General features: G+C 41.1%; 1 protein-coding gene across 2 annotated transcripts in view; it reads right to left on the minus strand.

The window, feature by feature from the left end:
* TRAF2 (TNF receptor associated factor 2) overlaps positions 1–19,858 on the minus strand; it is a 98,694-nt gene that overhangs the window by 66,183 nt on the left and 12,653 nt on the right. For both annotated transcript variants that reach the window (XM_089675038.1, XM_089675037.1), the window contains exon 2: positions 8,760–8,960. The gene's annotated coding sequence lies outside the window, so the exon portion shown is untranslated. The remainder of the gene's footprint in view (positions 1–8,759; positions 8,961–19,858) is intronic.

Here is a 19,858-nt window from a genome sequence, read left to right on the forward strand (position 1 = left end):
CATAACATTCTCACAAACCAATATATTATATTTGTATTTTTAAAGGACATATAGCAATTACATTTTGGGATCGAAATTTATTAAGAAATTAGAGTTTGTGATTGGATAGGTTTTATCACAGAAAGTAGAAAATGTTTTTTTCTTTTTCAAAATGTCTTTTTTTTTGTAGGATAAAAAAAAATCCAGTGGTGATCAAATACCACCAAAAGAAAGCTCTATTTGTGTGAAAAAAAATCTATTCCATTTGCAGGGAGTGTTGCATGTCCGCGCAACTGCCAGTTAAAGTAGCGCAGTACTGGAAAGCAACAAATGCCCAGAGGATAAAACCTACTTGCACTAAGATACAAATCAAATTTTAGGAATCACCTGTAATAGGAATTTAGGTTTTGGTGAGATACTCACCAAGGGATACTTCTAAAAGGGATGTAGACACTGCAACTTTCCTCACTGGAACAATGAAAGTGCACTAAGTGATTATAATAAACTAGATCCTCTCATTTAGAATTAGTCTGCAATTAGCCTGGCAAAACAAACCTCCATTTCTTCAGAGCAAAAAAGGAAGGAATCTGCAACAAAGTTTGTAAAGACCCCTACAATGTACATTAATCACCTGGGAAGGGGGGAATTATTTTTCTCTCAACAAAAAGTAACACTTTACTTAACCTCAGGGTGGATAAAAATCAATGATTTTTAAAAAAAAAAGATCAAAGAAAATCAGATTTTTTTTATTTAAATCGGATTTTTTTAAATAAAATGCTTTTTGAGGAAAATATATTACCATCCAAAGGTTATTCCATCATGAAATAAAGATTATTTTTTTCATTATGTAGAATAAGGCTGTATATGTTTATTTTTTTGGTAAATAAATGCCATGAATCCATTCACAATGTCATGCTCTTCCAGAGGTTTTTGTAAGATTATTGGGCAGTTTCTCTGCCTACAAGATATTATCACAGATGTTTGGTTTACTTTTACAGTTCTCAAAACTGAATTTGGCTCAGCGGAGATCACATGCCTCTTCTTCACAGCAAAAATGTTATAACATGAACAGAGTTAAGAAAAAGACCTTCATCCTAACTTCTACAAACCTATGAATACAGAATCAACCCCTTCACTGCTAAGTTTCAAGAAGTTCAGCGAATAGAAACAATATTTTTCTGATTGTTTGGAGTGGAAGAGATCTGCACAAGAAGAAAGTGAAACTAAGTGTGAGGAGGAAGGGGCTGACAGTCTAAGTTTCTTAAAATATATATATTTTGTTTAGCCAAATTAGTTAAACATGGATGTGTGTTTAAGCAAATAACATATGCTGGAATGTTATTGTTTCAGTTGAATAAATCTATTTAAATTGTTATTATTAAGGTAATGATTATTTTTCTCCTTCCTAAGAAAACAGAAAAGTTGTTCAAATATGAATGATTAACCTATTAAACTGGGGATAAAAAAACTAATATTAAAAATTGTTATTCTAAAAATCTTCATCTACTTGCATATTAAAGTTATACCAGCAAGAATTAGTCTTTATGTAGAAAACTAGGATTTAAATCAAGTCTTACTGTCTAGTGATTTAAATCGTGATTTAAATCAGTTTGATTTAAATCAAATCCACCCTGCTTAACCGGACTCTCCTCTTGTGCCTAAACAATCTCAGAGTGCAAGATAAAGCCAACTATAAGTATTCATAAGAATGCTGCCTCGCCCTTCCTCTTGCCTGTTCTGCAAAGGTAAATTGACCTTGTACATATCTTTTTCCTGGACATGTGATTCAAAAGCTGCAGCTACCCTGTATCAGATAATGGCTACAGTGGGGGAGAGGAGGAAGCACTGATAACGAATTTGTAATAGGAGTCAGCGGGTGACATCACAGCTCTGGGAATTCAGAGCCATTGAGCACTCTCCTACATGGGAGAGCCAGAGCTCTTGGACCATGTCACCGATCCAGATTCTGTATCAGGGATGTTGGATTCCTATCACCTGATGCCTGGGAGATGTAGTTCCGGGCAGGTCGTTTTTTTCCTTCCTTTGGCCCTGCTGCAGGCAAGCAGCGGGCTCATCTGTCAGGTAAAAGCATCCAGCTCGTGGTCGGCTAGAAGGGAGGGAGACTAACAAGTCTGTTACGATGTAAATTTCGGGTCCCCGTTGAGAGATTGTAATGCAATGCCCGGGAAAGAATGTAATATGGTGCAGATGTGCACTGCATTACACTCAGTCGAGCAAAGGGGAGACATGCAGGGTATTTTAGACCTTGGATGTCTCAAAGAGAACCTGTCACAAAAAATCACGTGATGAAAAAAAGAAAAAAGAAAATTTTTTTAAATTGTAAAAAATGAAAGTTACACCCAAGCACATACTATCCCCCCTCAAAAAAAAATATTTAGGCCCCCACATATACACACGTGCCTGCGCATGAGTGCCTACGCATGAAACCGTTGATTGCGATACACATGTTCCATATCACCACGCATGCCAGAATGAGAGCAATAATTCTAGTACCAGACCTCCTCCGTAACACTAAACTGGTGACCTATAAAGAGCTTTAAAAAAGTGTCACCTATAGAAAATATAGTGTACTGAAGTTTGTCGCCATTTCACGAGCGCGCACAAATTTTAGGTTTGACAAATTGGATATGTACTTGATGCAACCTCATCTTTTATATTTAAAAAAAAAAAATAGGGTAATTTATTGCTTTTTTGTGCCCTAAAATTTACTTGTATTTTTTACTAAAATTTTGTGGCAAAACCATGAATCAGAAAAAATTGGGACTACCGCTATTTCATTCTCTAGGTTCTCTGCTTTCAGAAAATATATGGTTGGGGGTTTTATGTAGTCTTCAGGCCTAAAATTATTTTTTAAACATATGCAAAAAAAAAAACGCAAAAAAGGCTCTGGCAGTGAAAGGGATAAGGTATAAGCCCTGGCCCACCCTTTCCTGACGAGCAGCCAATCGTTGTTCATCACACTGCAAGGTCTTCCCCCTCCCTGCTAGTCACTGGGTGAGGTGCTGGAGACACTGAGGGAGGGGAGGAGGAGATAAACAGCACAATGTTAAAAATATTATACGTTTAAAGTTGCCATAAAGCCACTTGTTTTTAAAAGCCCCAGACATTTCTAAAATCACCTCCGATTTAAATACGGTTTCGGTTAAAAAAAAAATAAAATAATTATCTGGACAAGTAGATTGTCATGGAGGGACAAGTAGATTAGGGCCCTGATATAGTCCCTGGACAAGTATTTTTTTTCGAAAATTTCCACACCCCTGCTGTATAAACCATATTTATACAGGTTATGCCACATGAGTAGGAAAAGGGGGAACATTTTTAAGAATACTTAGTTAGCCTTTACTACCACTTCAGCTCCTGTATCTGAACCCTAAAACAAAATTATATATTGCAGCTTACGAATCCTTAAAAGGGAAAAATGGGCCAAAACAAAAACAAAAAAAAAAACAAAAAAAAAAAAAAAACACACCATACCAGAATCAGAATCCCAAAGATTATATGTGCATTTTCCTGTAAATCCCTCCCATGTGTAGACATCCAAAAGCCCCAAGACTGCAGCAGGTGCAGCCATCCTGTATGTGATATCAGCAGCCCCAGCAGACTCAGAGCAAGTCTGCGGGGACTGCTGACACTCAAGGGACTGCTGACACTCAAGTGTCAGCTCTATAGTATTTCCCCTTGCTCCTCCCCAGCAGTTACATAAAAGTTCATGTAGAAAGGTGAAGGGAGGGGTGGAGAAACTGGTCCAGCACAGACAGTAAATTATACAAGCCACTAAGAAGAGAGGGCTATGACATGGCAGGATGGAGGGGGCTGTGCAAGAAAATTAAGTGGTCTTTGTGTCTAGTAAGCACTTAAAATAGTTGATTTTTCTGCGCTTTTATCTGCAATTATTTAGTTGGTGACGGGGTCTCCTAAGGTGAAACTTTGCTCTAGTTAGAGCTTACATGGCTATGGACTCTTTCCACCCAGTTTTAAAAGGCCAGCGCCTTCTTTTAAAAAAAAAAAAAAAAAAAAAAATTATATTACCTTCCAGTAGGACAACGACCCTAAACATACAGCCAGAGCTACAATGGAATGGTTTAGATCAAAGCATATTCATGTGCTAGAATGGAATCTGTGGAAAGACTTGAAAATTGCTGTACACAGACGCTCTCCATCCAATCTGACAGAGCTTGAGCTATTTTGCAAAGAAGAATGGGCAGAAATTTCACTCTCTAGATGTGCAAAGCTGGTAGAGACATCCCCAAAAAGACTTGCAGCTGGAATTGCAGCAAAAAGAGGTCTGGTACTAGAATTATTGCTCTCATTCTGGCATGCGCAGTGATATGGAACATGTGTATCGCAATCAACGGTTTCATGCGTAGGCACTCATGCGCAGGCACGTGTGTATATGTGGGGGTGTGGGGCTAAATATTTTTTTTGAGGGGGGAGAGTATGTGCTTCGGTGTAACTTTCATTTTTTTACAATTTAAAAAAAAAATAAAAATTTCTCTTTTTCATCACTATATTTATATCAGATATATTTTTGAAAACCATTTATCATTTTCCTTCCACTTCACAATTATGTGCCACTTTATGTTGGTCTATCACATAAGTATGAATACTTTTTCAAGGCATTGTACAAGCAAACATGTCAGGAAGAAAATAGAAACAGAAAGAAGCAAAGTTAGAAGAACAGGAAATTGTGGCATCCGTCTTCTGCAATTTACAGTGGTCAAAAAGATTAACGAAAAACACATCAGATCTCAAGGGGGAAAAATCTCATGCTGGATATGATACTGATATGGACTGGGTAAGGCATTCAGAACGTAAGGATGCCCCATCGTTTGATGGAAATTAAAATTATCAACCTACAGAGGACTGAATTCAAAGACACCCCGAAAATCAAAGTGAAAAAATGATGCAGCAGGCTAGTCCATTTTGCTGAAATTTCTGTGCAGCAACTCAAAATGGTACTCAGTAGTTTGTATGGCCCCATGTGCTTGTATGCATGCCTGATAACGTTGGGGGAGGCTCCTAATGAGACGACGGATGGTGTCCTGGGGTATTTCCTCCCAGATCTGGACCAGGGCATCACTGAGCTCCTGGACTGTCTGAGGTGCAACCTGGCAGCGTCAGATGGACCAAAACATGATGTCCCAGAGGCATTCTATTGGATTTAGGTAAGGCAAGCGTGGGGGCAATTCAATGGTAAAAATTCCTTCATCCTCCAGGAACTGCCTGCATACTCTCGCCACATGAGGCCGGGCATTGTTGTGCATCAGGAGGAACCCAGGACCCACTGCACCATCATAGGGGTCCGACAATGGGTCCAAGGATTTCATCCCGATACCTAATGGCAGTCAGGGTGCCATTGTCTAGCCTGTAGAGATCTGTGCGTCCCTCCATGGATATGCTTCTCCAGACCGTCACTGACCCACCACCAAAACGGTCATGCTGAACCATGTTACAGGAAGCAAAATGTTTTCCATGGCTTCTCCAGACCCTTTCACGTCTGTCACATGTGCTCAGGGTGAACCTGCTCTCATCTGTGAAAAGCACAGGGTGCCAATGGCGGACCTGCCAACTCTGGTGTTCAATGGCAAATGCCAATCGAGCTCTTTGGTGCTGGGCAGTGAACACAGGGCCCACTAGAGAATGTTGAGTGCTCAGGTCACCCTCATGAAGTCGGTTTTCTGATTGTTTGGTCAGACAGTCACATTATGTAGGGATCTGGCAGTGCTCATCCTGTTCCTCCTTGCACAAAAGAGTAGACTTCCTCCTCAGAAGACCAATAAGAGAATCCAGCATGGTTTATTTGTTTGGAGACTGTCTACTCTGTGACCCTATTTATTTATTAAGTTTAACTTTGGAGCTTCAGATGATGGCAGGGCTTTCTATGAGATTCCCTCACAGCACTGCCCACTCAGCATTACTCTCTTTTATAGCTGCCACATGCCATTTGAATTTTGGATGATTTCTTCTCAATCGGCCTAAATTTGAGCTGTGGGTGTCCCCATCAGCATCCACCAGATTGGCAAAAGACAATGGAACGATCAATTTTGTTTAAGTAACTAGGTAAAGAAATTTGTCAGCCGAACAATGCCTGCATCTAATCAGATGCAGCCACTCTTTGGGTATTCTGACAGTCACTGGATCCAGTTGTCAAAAAACAAATAGCTGGCAGGGGAGAATTCTCCATTCACACTGTTTAGAGTAGATGAAAGAAGAACTTACAATTTATACTGAGCCTGTGCACAACTAGGCGATAGCATTGGAAGTGGGAGCGGGTGCCAATCCTTAATGTGGAGCGGGGACAACGGCTTAAAGCGGAACTTCCCCTTTTGGGTGGAGCTCTGCTTTAAGTAGACTCTTTTATTAAGAGTCACCTGTTGCTTGAATAAGTTGAATACACTCAGGATTGCCAAATCATATTACCATCAAACACCACATCAAAAAGACCCTTTTGGTAGACCATTGCTTTCCACAAAAATCTTCCCAAAGATTATATGTGCATTTTCCTGTAAATCCCTCCCATGTGTACACATCCAAAAGCCCCAAGACTGCAGCAGGTGCCGCCATCCTGTATGTGATATCATATATATGAAAATTGATCAATCCTGCTGTACTGATGGCACATCATTTCCTGAGGTCCTAGAATACCTGGACAGTACAAGCCCCCCCCATTGACCCCTTTTTGGAAAGTTGACATCCCAAGGGATTTGGCATGGTGAATTTTTTTAAGTGGTAATTTTTTTCCCACAAATACAAAATAAAAACATTTTATTTTTTTCCACAAAATTGTAATTTCACCAACTTTTCTCACACACAGCATAGGCATACTTGCAACTACACCCCAAAACACATTCTGCTACTTCTCCCAAGTTTACACTTGAGCGTTTTTGAACTTCAAGCTACAAACTATTAAACGCTCAACAAGCAAAAACCTATTATTTTCAATAGCCCTTGTTCACATCCGTGCATTCAGTCACTTGTAGCAAAATGCCTGTCAATCAAAAAAAGTACATGAGCTACTTTTCAGGCAGAAATTAGCATTTTTGTCCCCATACACTTCAATGGAAATGCCTGAAAAAGCAACGTGAGGAGTTTGAACTGAAAACAGAAGCCAAAACACTCAAACAGCAGCTCTCCATCCCTTTTTCAGCTTTCCATTGGCCATATAAACACTTAGTTGAACATTGCCTAAAAAATGCCCAACAAAGGCTGCAAAAACATGCAATTCTGCTCCAAAAAAAAATGATCAAAAGTATCATGTTTTCAAGTGTTTATGAATGTAGCCTAAGGTGATACCACGTGTGAGATTTTTTCATAGCCTAACTACACAGAGGGGCGCAAAATCCAAGAAGCACCTTTGGCCATTCAAGGAGCATACAGTGCACATTTAATTGCCTGACTACCTATCACACGATTGAAGGCCCTGGAGCACCAGGACAATAAAAACACCCACAAAATGACCACATTTTGAAAAGCAAATATCCCAATGTATTTTCTATGAGGCATAATGAGTCTTCTCAACATGTCATTTTTTTGTCACAAGATTTTGGAAAATGTGGAAAGAAAAATAATAAGATATTTCTAACACACGGACAAACTAAGAAATACATCTCAAAATACATTCTGCTACTCCTCCTGAATATACCACGTGTGAGACATTCTCACAGCCTAGCCACATAGAGGGTCCCACAATCCTAGGAGCACCTTCAGGCATTATAGCGGCATAAATTACATATCCAATTTCCTGGCTACCTATCACAATTTTGGAGGCCAACTAGAGACACTGACAGATGTTCACGGTCCACTAGGGACACCGACAGAGGTTTATGTTGCAATGAGACACTATTGCAGATGTTTGTGTGCACTGGTATACTGTAACAGATGTTTAAATAGGAACACTGGTACAGATGTTGATGTGTACTTGGACAAAGGACAGATGGTGCTTGGTGCACTGCTGTGGGATGGCTGCACTGTGTTTGACCTGTGAGTAGATGCACAGCAAAAATCAGCAGCTACACAAAAGATCACTGACAGACTGCAGCGATCCCCCTCCTCACTGAGTTCAGAAGAAGAACCCATACAGAGGCACAAGCCTCTGTTTACATAGTGTGTTGCACAGCTATCACATGATCGGGAGGGCCAATCAGAGAGAGTCCATGTCCTGATCTGTGCTGCGTCCGAGGGACACAGCCATCATGGGATTGTGCCACTATGCAGCCCTGAAGCCACATGTGAGTACAGGTGCTGTCAGAACGACACTTGTCCCACCCCTCAGTTTATGTACAGTGGATTAAGACAAATATTTTTTTTCTTTTTTTTTTTTTTTTAAACATCAAGGTTCCTCCCCTAGACACACAGGAGATTGTCATTGGCCAAAACAACACAAAGCATAGAAATGCTTAAAGCACAATGAAAAACACATCAAAAACACATCAAAATGCACCAAAAAAAAAGTAAAAAAATTCATGAAAAATGCAGATGGATAAGTGTGAGCCTAGGCTTTAACTTTCCAATTATCCCTTTCCATTAGTTGTTGCAATCTGATTTTTGTAACATTTGTGGCCAGTTTGAAAGATTGTACAATCAGACTGCAAAGCATGTGTAAATGTTAATGAAGATTGTACATCCAGATTGTAATGGGTCATCTTTGTAAAGATATGGACAGCTTTGTTCTGCAGCTTCTACTAGAAAAAAATAATTACTTTTGGATGGGCTGACCCTTTAACAGCCAAATTCCAGTTAACACTACAACCAAAGCTTACCTGAACTCCCTGGACTTTGGTATGTGTTATTCCAAGTCCTTTTAATGTGTTATCCAGCAAGTGTCTTCATGTCTTCCTTTATACCCTTTTTATCCAAAGCTATATTTCCAATAAAGAAAGGTCTTTGATAATCCATGTGAAATATAGATTTGATTATCTCCACAAGTGTGTCGCTTTTTCCTCTCTGTATAAATGCAGAACCTGCAGTTAAAAAAATGAACTCGTAAAAATGGCTTACTCTGGAATTGTGACAGTCATACTAAAATAGCTAGAATACTGTAAGCACATGCTAGTTAACCAATGGAATGTTTAGTGGTATTTTCCCATGAAAAAAAACAGAGATAAGAATACCCGTTTGTCATCTAACGCTTTCAAGACCAGGAATATTTGCAACTACACCCTGTTCCAAATTATTATGCAAATTATGTTTGTGTCACAAAGATTAAATATTTTGTTTTTCAGTTTAAATCATGGATGGCATTGTGTGTCAGGGCTCCTTTGATCACTGAAAAAAATCTCGGACACCTGTGATAATTAGATTGGCAGGTGAGCCCAATTTAAAGAAAAACTACTAAAACTACTAAAGGACGGTGTTCCACATTATTAAGCGGAGCACCATTTTCAAGCAATATGGGGAAGAAAAAGGATCTCTCTGCTGCCGAAAAGAGTGAAATAGTTCAATGCCTTGGACGAGGTATGAAAACATTAGATATTTCACGAAAACTTAAGCGTGATCATCGCACTATTAAGAGATTTGTGGCTGATTCAGAGCACAGACAGGTTCGTGCAGGTAAAGGCACATTGAGGAAGATTTCTGCCAGATCCATACATCGGATCAAGAGAGCAGCTGCTAAAATACCATTACATAGCAACAAACAGATATTTGAAGCTGCTGGTGCCTCTGGAGTCCCACAGACATCAAGGTGTAGAGTCCTCCAGAGTCTTGCAACTGTGCATAAACCTTCTATTCGGCCACCACTAACCAATGCTCACAAGCAGAAATGGCTGCATTGGGCAGAAAAATACATGAAGACTAATTTTCAAACAGTCCCGTTCACTGATGAGTGCCGTGCAACCCTGGATGGTCCAGATGGATGGAGTAGTGGATGGTTGGTGGACGGCCACCCTGTTCCAACAAGGCTGAGACGTCAGCAAGGCAGTGGTGGAGTCATGTTTAGGGCCGGAATCATGGGAACAGAGCTGGTCGGCCCTTTTAGGATCCCCGAAGGTGTAAAGATGACCTCTGCAAAGTATGTGGAGTTTATGACTGCCCACTTTCTTCCCTGGTACAGAAGGAAGAACTATGCACCATCTCATGCTGCAAAGAATACCTCTGCATCAATGGCTGTTATGGGGGTAAAAGGAGAGAAAGTCATGGTGTGGCCTCCATCCTCCCCTGACCTCAATCCTATTGAGAACCTTTGGAGCATCCTCAAGCAAAAGATCTATGAGGGTGGGAGGCAGTTTACATCCAAACAGCAGATCTGGGAGGCTATTCTGATATCTTGCAAACAAATTCAAGCAGAAACTGTCCAAAAACCAGGGTGGATAAAAATAAATGATTTAAAAAAAAAAAAAAAAGTCGGATTTTTTTTATTTAAATCTGATTTTTTAAATGAAATGCTTTTTGAGGAAAATATATTACCATCCAAAGGTTATTCCACCATGAAATAAAGATTAGTTTTTTAATTATGTACAATAAGGCTGTATATGTTTAATTTTTTTGGTAAATAAATTCCATGAATCCATTCACAATGTCATGCTCTTCCAGAGGTTTTTGTAAGATTATTGGGCAGTTTCTCTGCCTACAAGATATTATCACAGATGCTCGGTTTACTTTTGCAGTTCTCAAAACTGAATTTGACTCAGCGGAGATCACATGCCTCTTCTTCACAGCAAAAATGTTATAACATGAACAGAGTTAAGAAAAAGACCTTAATCCTAACTTCTACAAACCTATGAATACAGAATCAACCCCTTCACTGCTAAGTTTCAAGAAGTTCAGCGAATAGAATAGAAACAATATTTTTCTGATTGTTTGGAGTGGAAGAGATCTGCACAAGAAGAAAATGAAACTAAGTGTGAGGAGGAAGGGGCTGACAGTCTAAGTTTCTTAAAATATATCTATTTTGTTTAGCCAAATTAGTTAACAAACATGGATGTTTAAGCAAATAACATATGCTGGAATGTTATTGTTTCAGTTGAATAAATCTATTTAAATTGTTATTATTAAGGTAATGATTATTTTTCTCCTTCCTAAGAAAACAGAAAAGTTGTTCAAATATGAATGATTAACCTATTAAACTGGGGATAAAAAAACTAATATGAAAAGTTGTTATTCTAAAAATCTTCATCTACTTGCATATTAAAGTTATACCAGCAAGAATTAGTCTTTATGTAGAAAACTAGGATTTAAATCAAGCCTTACTGACTAGTGATTTAAATCGTGATTTAAATCAAATCCACCCTGCCAAAAACTCACAAGTTCAATGGATGCAAGACTTGTGAAGCTGCTATCAAATAAGGGGCCCTATGTTACAATGTAACGTGACCTGTTAAAATGTTTAACCGCTTGCCGCCCTGCCACTGTGTATATACGTGTGCAGGGCGGCAGTGGAGCGCAAAACCACATTTTAAAACGGGCTCCGCGCTCCCGACACTTTCGCGGGTAGGGGGCGCGCGTGCGCGCTCCTGCCGACCTGCGGGTGACACGATTCGATCCAGGAGGGATCAATCATTAGATTTCAGCCAGTGATTTCTGGCTGAAATCAGATGATCGGTCCCTGTCCTATCCTGTGTTGACATTTACACAGGGCAGGATATGATGTCATTCTTCTCTGCCTGGACACATTCCGTTCCAGACAGAGAAGAAGACACAGTAAGAGTGAGTAAAACAGCACATACCCACAGTTAGAACACTCTTGGTCACATTTAACCCCTTGATCGCCCCCCCCCAAGTTAACCCCTTCACTGCCCTGTCACCAGTGTCACTGATCAGTGAACCGATTTTTACTGATCACTGTATCAGTGTCGCTGGCGACTTCTGATAGTGTTAGCGCCCCTCCCAGATAGCGCCAGATTGCCCGCCAGTACACCAGTAATCCCATTTAACCCCTTAATCTCCCCCCCCCCCAGTTAACCCCTTCACTGCCCTATCACCAGTGTCATTGATTACAGTGAACAGATTTTTACTGATCACTGTATTAGTGTCACTGGTGACTTCCGATAGTGTTAGCGCCCCTCCCAGATAGCGCCAGTTTGCCCGCTAATGCACGGGATTTTTTTTACCAAAAACATGTAGCAGAATACATTTTGGCTTAAATTTATGACTAACTTTGAGTTTACGATATATTTTTTATAGCTGAAAGTAAAAAATATTGGGTTTTTTTCAAAATTTTCGTGTTTTTTTTTATTATAGCGCAAAAAATAAAAAGCGCACAGGTGATCAAATACCACCAAAAGAAAGCTCTATTTGTGTGAAAAAAGGACGTAAATTTCATTTGGGTACAGCATTGCATGACCGCGCAATTATCATTTGAATTAGTGCAGCGCTGTATAGCAAAAAAAAGGCATAAATTACAGTATCTATACCATAGTTTGTAGACGCTTTAACTTTCACACAAAGCAATCAATATACACTTATTGGGATTTTTTTTACCAAAAACATTTGGCAGAATACATTTTGGCTTAAATTTATGACTAACTTTGAGTTTATGATATATTTTTTATAGCTGAAAGTAGAAAATATAGTTTTTTTTCAAAATTTTTGTGGTTTTTTTTGTTTATAGCGCAAAAAATAAAAAGCGCACAGGTGATCAAATACCACCAAAAGAAAGCTCTATTTGTGTGAAAAAAAGGACGTAAATTTCGTTTGGGTACAGCATTGCATGACCGCACAATTATCATTTGAATTAGTGCAGCTCAGACAGCAAAAAAAGGCCTGGTCATTAAGGGGGGTAAATCCTCAGGTGCTCAAGTGGTTAAAAAGTTAAAATGTTGTTAAACGTTTGATTGAAATAGCTTTTCATTTCAGTAAATATTCTGCAAACACAACAAATGACAATTTTCAGTTCTTTAAAACCTATAAAAAGTGTTTGGAAACTTACTGTGCGTAATAATTTGGAACAGTGCATTGGAAGCTTTTTATGTTTAAAAAAAATCCTGTTATCATTAGGAGGTTTGTTCAATAAAATGTGAATTGTACTCTTAATAGTTGATAACATGAGAATTATGTTGACTGTTATTTACATCAATTATTTAGGTAAATGAGAAAAATATAATTTGCATAATAATTTGAAAAATGAAATATCCCTCTTATCCAGTTCTAATGACAACAGATCAGAGGGAAAAAAAAGTCACATGGAGACAGAATAAGACTTTTTCCATGGACTGTGGTTACAACATCTGGCAGTGATCTTTCTAGTCTTGATGTTGGATGGGAAGATTTGGGTCACAAAACATTAAATGCATGACAGAGGTTCTAACCTTTCCTCACTATATGAAAAACTAGGAAGGAAAAAAAAAAAAAAAAAAAACCTGGGCCGAAGCGGGCCTTTTACTCCAGAGCAGTGGTGACCCAAACAGCGGGGCACTATTCCTCGCACTGACACCATCAGCGGGGCACTATTCTTCCCGCTGACACCAACAGCGGGGCACTATTCCTCGCGCTGACACCAACAGCAGGGCACTATTCCTCGCGCTGACACCAACAGCGGGGCACTATTCATCGCGCTGACACCAACAGCGGGGCACTATTCATCGCGCTGACACCAACAGCGGGGCACTATTCATCGCGCTGACACCAACAGCGGGGCACTATTCATCGCGCTGACACCAACAGCGGGGCACTATTCCTCGCGCTGACACCAACAGCGGGACACTATTCCTCGCGCTGACACCAACAGCGGGGCACTATTCCTCGCGCTGACACCAACAGCGGGGCACTATTCCTCGCGCTGACACCAACAGCGGGGCACTATTCATCGCGCTGACACCAACAGCGGGGCACTATTCATCGCGCTGACACCAACAGCGGGGCACTATTCCTCGCGCTGACACCAACAGCGGGGCACTATTCCTCGCGCTGACACCAACAGCGGGGCACTATTCCTCGCGCTGACACCAACAGCGGGGCACTATTCCTCGCGCTGACACCAACAGCGGGGCACTATTCCTCGCGCTGACACCAACAGCGGGACACTATTCCTCGCGCTGACACCAACAGCGGGGCACTATTCCTCGCGCTGACACCAACAGCGGGGCACTATTCCTCGCGCTGACACCAACAGCGGGGCACTATTCCTCGCATTGACAACAACAGTGGGGCACTAGCCTTCCCACTGACACCAACAGCGAGGCACTATTCTTCCCAATGACACCAATAATGGGGTACTGTTCCTCTCACACCAATGATGGGGCATTATTACCAATGCCAGGACATTTTCTACTCTCCCTGGCCACAGTCTGGCTCTTCTAAAGTCTGAAGGACAGTAAATTGGCCCTTTGTATAGAAAGTTTGGAGACCTCTGTTCTAGAGAGCTGATGAAATGAAGGCAGTCATTTTTTTTTGCCATCTAATCATCAGATGACCTCTATATATGGAATCACTGCAGCTGACAAAGGCATTAGTGCTGGCTGAGAAAGTGCTGACTCAATGAAGTACAGGGGACAGTGTAAACCAGCATCTAAAACATTCTACTACTTGTCTACAGTTTATACGTCAGTCCTAGTATACACTAATACAGAACCAGTAACTAGATCACAAATGCTGATGTTAAAAAGAAAATAACCCCTACAAAATGACATTGAAGAGGCAGTGTGAAAACACTACATCCCACAAAAAGAGAAGATATTTGTCACTCCGTCTCATAGCTGTAAGGAATATATTGTTACCATTTTAGGTTATACATACGAAATAAAAAAAATTCTCTTGTGGCAGAAATTTGGCTTTTTTAAGCCGTCATGCTTTAGATGACCTCCCACTCATTTCTCATGACATGTCACAGACCATGCTTTCTTCTTTGTAACAAAACTTTGAAAGTCAGTATTTCTAGATTTTTTCCAATGAAAGGTTTGGACTGATGGTCATGCTGATAGTACAGCATTATTGCCTTCTGAGTCGCTGGAAGCAGGTATGCAGATTAGGAAGGGGAAAGTAGAAACCCTAACCTGTGTCAAGTGGAGGTGTCGGCAAAAGGCAGCACCCAGTTTTGTCCCATAGTGCATTGCTATGGTATATAAGAAGATATACAAGTCACTGCAGGAAAATTGAACCTTGTCCAAGCTAACAGACAAAATGCATACGTGTAAAAGAATCTGCCAAAGTATTTGTAAACGTGTTCAGCCAGTTGTCTATGTACATTTATGGAGAACTCAGCACCTAGAGACCACCCCCCAGGGTGAGACTGTGGCTGCTTCTCTAATGATGTGCATACACTGGGGTTTTTGTCCAGCCAGCTGGTTAAATGAAAAGTATCTAACCTGATGATTTGTCCATCTATGCCAACAGTGCAGCTGTTCAAATCCCCTTGCCAGGTTATTGTATCATGACAGCTTTCTCCAGCAGCTGTCAGAATAATCGGCTGCATCTGAATGGATGCAGGTGCTGTTCAGCTGAAAGATTTCCGCCAGTTACTTCAATCTTCAAAAGGATGTTGGGCGGGAGGTGGCTGACAGCTGCAAAGCAAATTTCACCCAGTTTATCAAGACCAGCCAACATTCATTCATTCATGTATGGCCAACCTTAAGCCCTGTATACATGGGCCGGATATTGGGCGGCATTGGCCCGTTCAACAGAAATCGTCCGACACTCAGCCCGTTTGTACAATCAGCAGTCTAAACCAATGGCTGAGAACGCTGACCGATGTGTTCTGGCGGGGATGGGGGCAGTCCTCCTGTCAGAACACAGCGGGGGACATCGCTGTTCTAATGCCGCTTGTGTTAGTACAACAATCTGTCAGGTTTTTTCATTCAGCCCACTGGGTTGAAGGAGAAAAAGAAACAGATAGTGTGTACAGGGCATAAGTAGTAGGATTAGGAGTCGGCGCCAGAAAAGGATTCGATCTTTGGTGTGGCAAATCATTTTTTGGGTGTGATTGTATTGTGAGCATTCTACGAATGACTAAAGTGCAATTTGAAAAATGCCTCTATATACCAAAGGTCACTCATAGGTTTTGTAGATAATTTATTGTAGCTGCACACACTTCAAAAGGAGGATCACAGGAATGTGCTGAGTTAAGGTGAAACTACACTACATCTGAGCACTGCAAACCAGAAGTGCTATATAATACATTTTTAATATTCAAAGCAAACTCCCTCATACATCCATGTCTCCAGGTTTTATTTTGCTGAGAAGTCACTTAGAAAACACCCCCTCCCCAGTGTTTCTGGTCGTGGCTATCTTGAGCAAGGGCAGATGATTCATATAGCATTTACTTCCTGGAATCTGTCTGCCCTTAGCTCACACAAGCAGGCAGGGGAGTGCGATTAGCTAAGAAAACCTATCCTCCCCTCCTGAAGACTTCTGGGATGTATGACATCATTTGCCTAGGCATGGAAACTAGAAAGTAATGAAAGAAATGTAAAAAAACGGTTCAAAACAAGTAAATATGATATACTGTACTTTCCTAACTAACACTAGCAGCAGGATTCAAAATAATCAATGTTGATTGAGAGAGTGAAGTTCCAATTTAAGTGCTGGAATATTCAGTGGCCTTGTTGCTTGTATAATAAATGCAGACAGAAGACCCCAATTAAAGCGGAGATTCACCCAAAAGGGGAAGTTCCGCTTTAAGGACTGGTCCTCCCCTCCCCTTTAAGGATTGGCACCTATATTTGGGGAGCGATGGGAGAGCGGGTACCCGAAATTGACAGGTTCCGCTGCGATTGCCTAGGCGATCTTCCCTCTTCTGGGACACATGACCATTCACAAAACGCAGCGCTACTCGCGCATGCGCAATGAGCACCCACCTGTGAAGCTGCAAGCAGTCACAGCCAGGTGCCCACACTGAAGATGCCGGCGCCGAGAACACAGAGTGGTCTGTGAAACCGGCTGCAAGGGGGGACACCACGGGATCGAGGGACAGGTAAATGGCCATTTTTTTTTTCTTAAAAGTCAGCATCCACAGATTTTTTTTAAATTTATTTTCACTGGAACTCTGCTTTAAATAAGGTGATTTATGCTTCTAGTGTTTGTTGCCCAAATATTTCATATTCCTGCTATGTGCCTACTGTGCCATGTACTTGTGTTAAAGTAGTTCTCTGTGTATTTCTTCCTTTGAAAGGCACGCCAGTCCCCCTGCATTCCTATTGCTCATCTGTTCCATGCTCAGTTTTCTGGATGTGCTGGCAGCACAGCCTGCATGGTCAAACTTGTGCTCACAGTCCCCCAGCACAGCTCTTCACTGGGAAGATCAGCGTTTTGTTCTCCCTGCCTCCTGCTGACACCCCAACCTCTATAGGCCAATTATGCAGCCAGCTAAGAGGTTACGTGATCAATTATTATTAAAAAAATGGTAGTGACCAATAAAATAAGAAATGTCTGCTAAAAAGTAGATTTTACTGGTGACTCATACTTTCACAAAGTATTACCTAGGTGCGCAGACACTGGACAGCTTCTTTCCCCTGCTAATTATATTCCAACCTACAAATCCCACTTTGCTCTTCCAAGCCTTTCACTCTCTGCTCACCTCCTTTGTGACTCACTTTCAAAACTTCTCTCCAACTACCCACTATTTATTCCACTCCCTCCTCCTCCGGCAGCTAGAAAAAAAAAAGGGATGTGTGGGAAGATGAGGGGAAAAGAGAGGAGCTGGGTCAGCACAGAGAGTAATTGGACAAACTTTCCTGCTAGGGCTATTGTATTGACTGCCTGCACCCCTGCTTGTCTAATTGGATGCACCCAGTGTTCAGCTGACAATTTTCTGCCTGGCTCCTTTAATATTGGGTGGGAGGTGGCCAACAAGGCCACACACTGAGCAAATTTTGTCTTTTCGAAAGCCCAGCTTTCGATGTGTAGAAAACCAAATGCAAATGTCTGTTTGCGCAATAAACTGCAGCGACTGTCAGTCTTTAGGTGACCTCACAAAATCCAAATATGATACAAATGTAAATCCTATCAAAGTCTACAGTTAAAACCATTTCAGAATGAATATATCAGAATATTCCTTTTCTTGCATAAGCCCAGCCATGGCAGGTTCTCAATCAGCTTAAAGCGGAGCGCCACCCAAATGGGGAAGTTTCGCTTTAAAGGACTGTTGCTCCGCTCCCCATTAAGATTTGGCACCTTTGGGGGTGGGGCGGAAGCTGGTGCCCGAATTTAACAGGTACCAGCTCCCACTTCCGGTACAATCGCCTGTCCTCCCTCCTTCCCTCCCAGTAGTCTTTTGGGACACATGACAGGTCCCAGAAGACTACAGGACCATTCATGAAGGACAGTGCTATTCGCACATGCACAGTGGGTACCCGGGTGTGAAGCTGCAAGCTGTCACAGCCGGGTGCCCACACTGAAGATGCCGGCCTCCTGGAATACAGGACGGCCGGTGAAATGGGCTGCAGGGGACACACCACGGGACAGGTAAGTGGCTGTTTTTTAAAAGTCATCAGCTACAGTTTTTGTAACTGCTGACTTATTTTTTGTCAGGGTGAGTGGAACTCCGCTTTAAAGGAAACCGCTGAGGCTTCTAACCAAGGACAAAGGCCACCACTGACTCCAAGAAGAGGAAGTATTTTCAGAGCACACCAAGGCAGTAATGCAAACACAGCAATGCTTTATCTTTCTATTTATACATGTTTTAAAATGTATTTGCAAATGTATTTACAAAAAAGAAAGAAAGAAAGCTCAGATCGAAAACTGCCCTAAAGAAGCGCACCGCACATGGCAAAAAGCTGCAAGGCAATGATGCATATATTGTATGTCTCAGTTTCAGTGCAGATGTGGGGATTTTTACAGATACCTCTGAAATCACTATTTATTCTCCTAGAAAAAGTACCTTTTATTTTCAAGTGTATAATATATTGCAATGAAATAACTCGCCAACGTTTGTGGTATTTCTTAAACAAAAATATTTATATTCTGAAAATACAGGACACTTCTAATTCTTCGCCAATTCAGTCTACACAAGCAGCAAAAATGGAAATATTGAAAACATTCTGCAGGTTTATATGGCATGTGCTATATTTGTTTTAAATTGCAAATATATACATTGGGATAATTCTGGGTTGTGTGTAGCAGCTAACCTGAGGGAATTTAAAGTGTTACTGATCCCAGGACCTTTCATTCACTATATTGAGTCTCCCACAGTACACACTACAGGGAAGTGCAATTATTTTAGTAAGTATAAACTGCTAAATACCTTTTCTCATCAGCAGTATTGTGACTTCTAACAGTGTCTGGCCGAGCATTGGTTAAAGTTGTAGGAGGAGTTTTCATTCTGCTCCAACTGTCCTATGAGGTTGCATAACCCCTGTCTGAATAGTGCCGATTGGCCCTGTGCTGATCACATGCACCCTTTCCAAAGAAAAAAAGCAAAACAAACTCTAGCCATACACACTAAACTGAGCATGTGCAGAGTGGCTCCTAGAGCTCTGTACTATAGCAGATGGACAGTAAAAGAAAGGGGAATCAGAGAAGACATGATCAAACAGCCGTTTTACACTATGCAAAGGATTAACCCCTTAAAGCATACTTTACTGCATATACAGACTGATTTTACTGTTGTGGGTTTAGTAACACTTTAATTATACAGAGGGTGGAGGAGACGCTGTAACCTGCATGATTATACATGTCATTGGAACTCAAAACAGGTTTAAAACTTATAAAAGATTAGATCTCCTAGGATGGACATGCACAGTCTGACAAAATAATGCAGCGTGGGTGGCTGGTGCTCAGAGATGCTGTTATAGGTGCCATGGATCCAAAAACCGAAAGTAACTGTGCAGAGATTTTACAGCATGATATCGGATCTCTTGACAACCGATAGCAGACGGCTTCCTTTGCTCCACCTTTCACGCAGCATGATGCTGGCACTCAGCTAGTAAGAACAGATCTAGGAAGTGCACGTTTTGATAACAGCCAAATGTTCCACTACTCATCCTCCTGA

This window comes from Staurois parvus, unplaced genomic scaffold (genome assembly GCF_062004578.1).
Source record: "Staurois parvus isolate SC_StPar_1 unplaced genomic scaffold, SC_StPar_1.0 ptg000154l, whole genome shotgun sequence".
NCBI lineage: Eukaryota > Metazoa > Chordata > Amphibia > Anura > Ranidae > Staurois > Staurois parvus.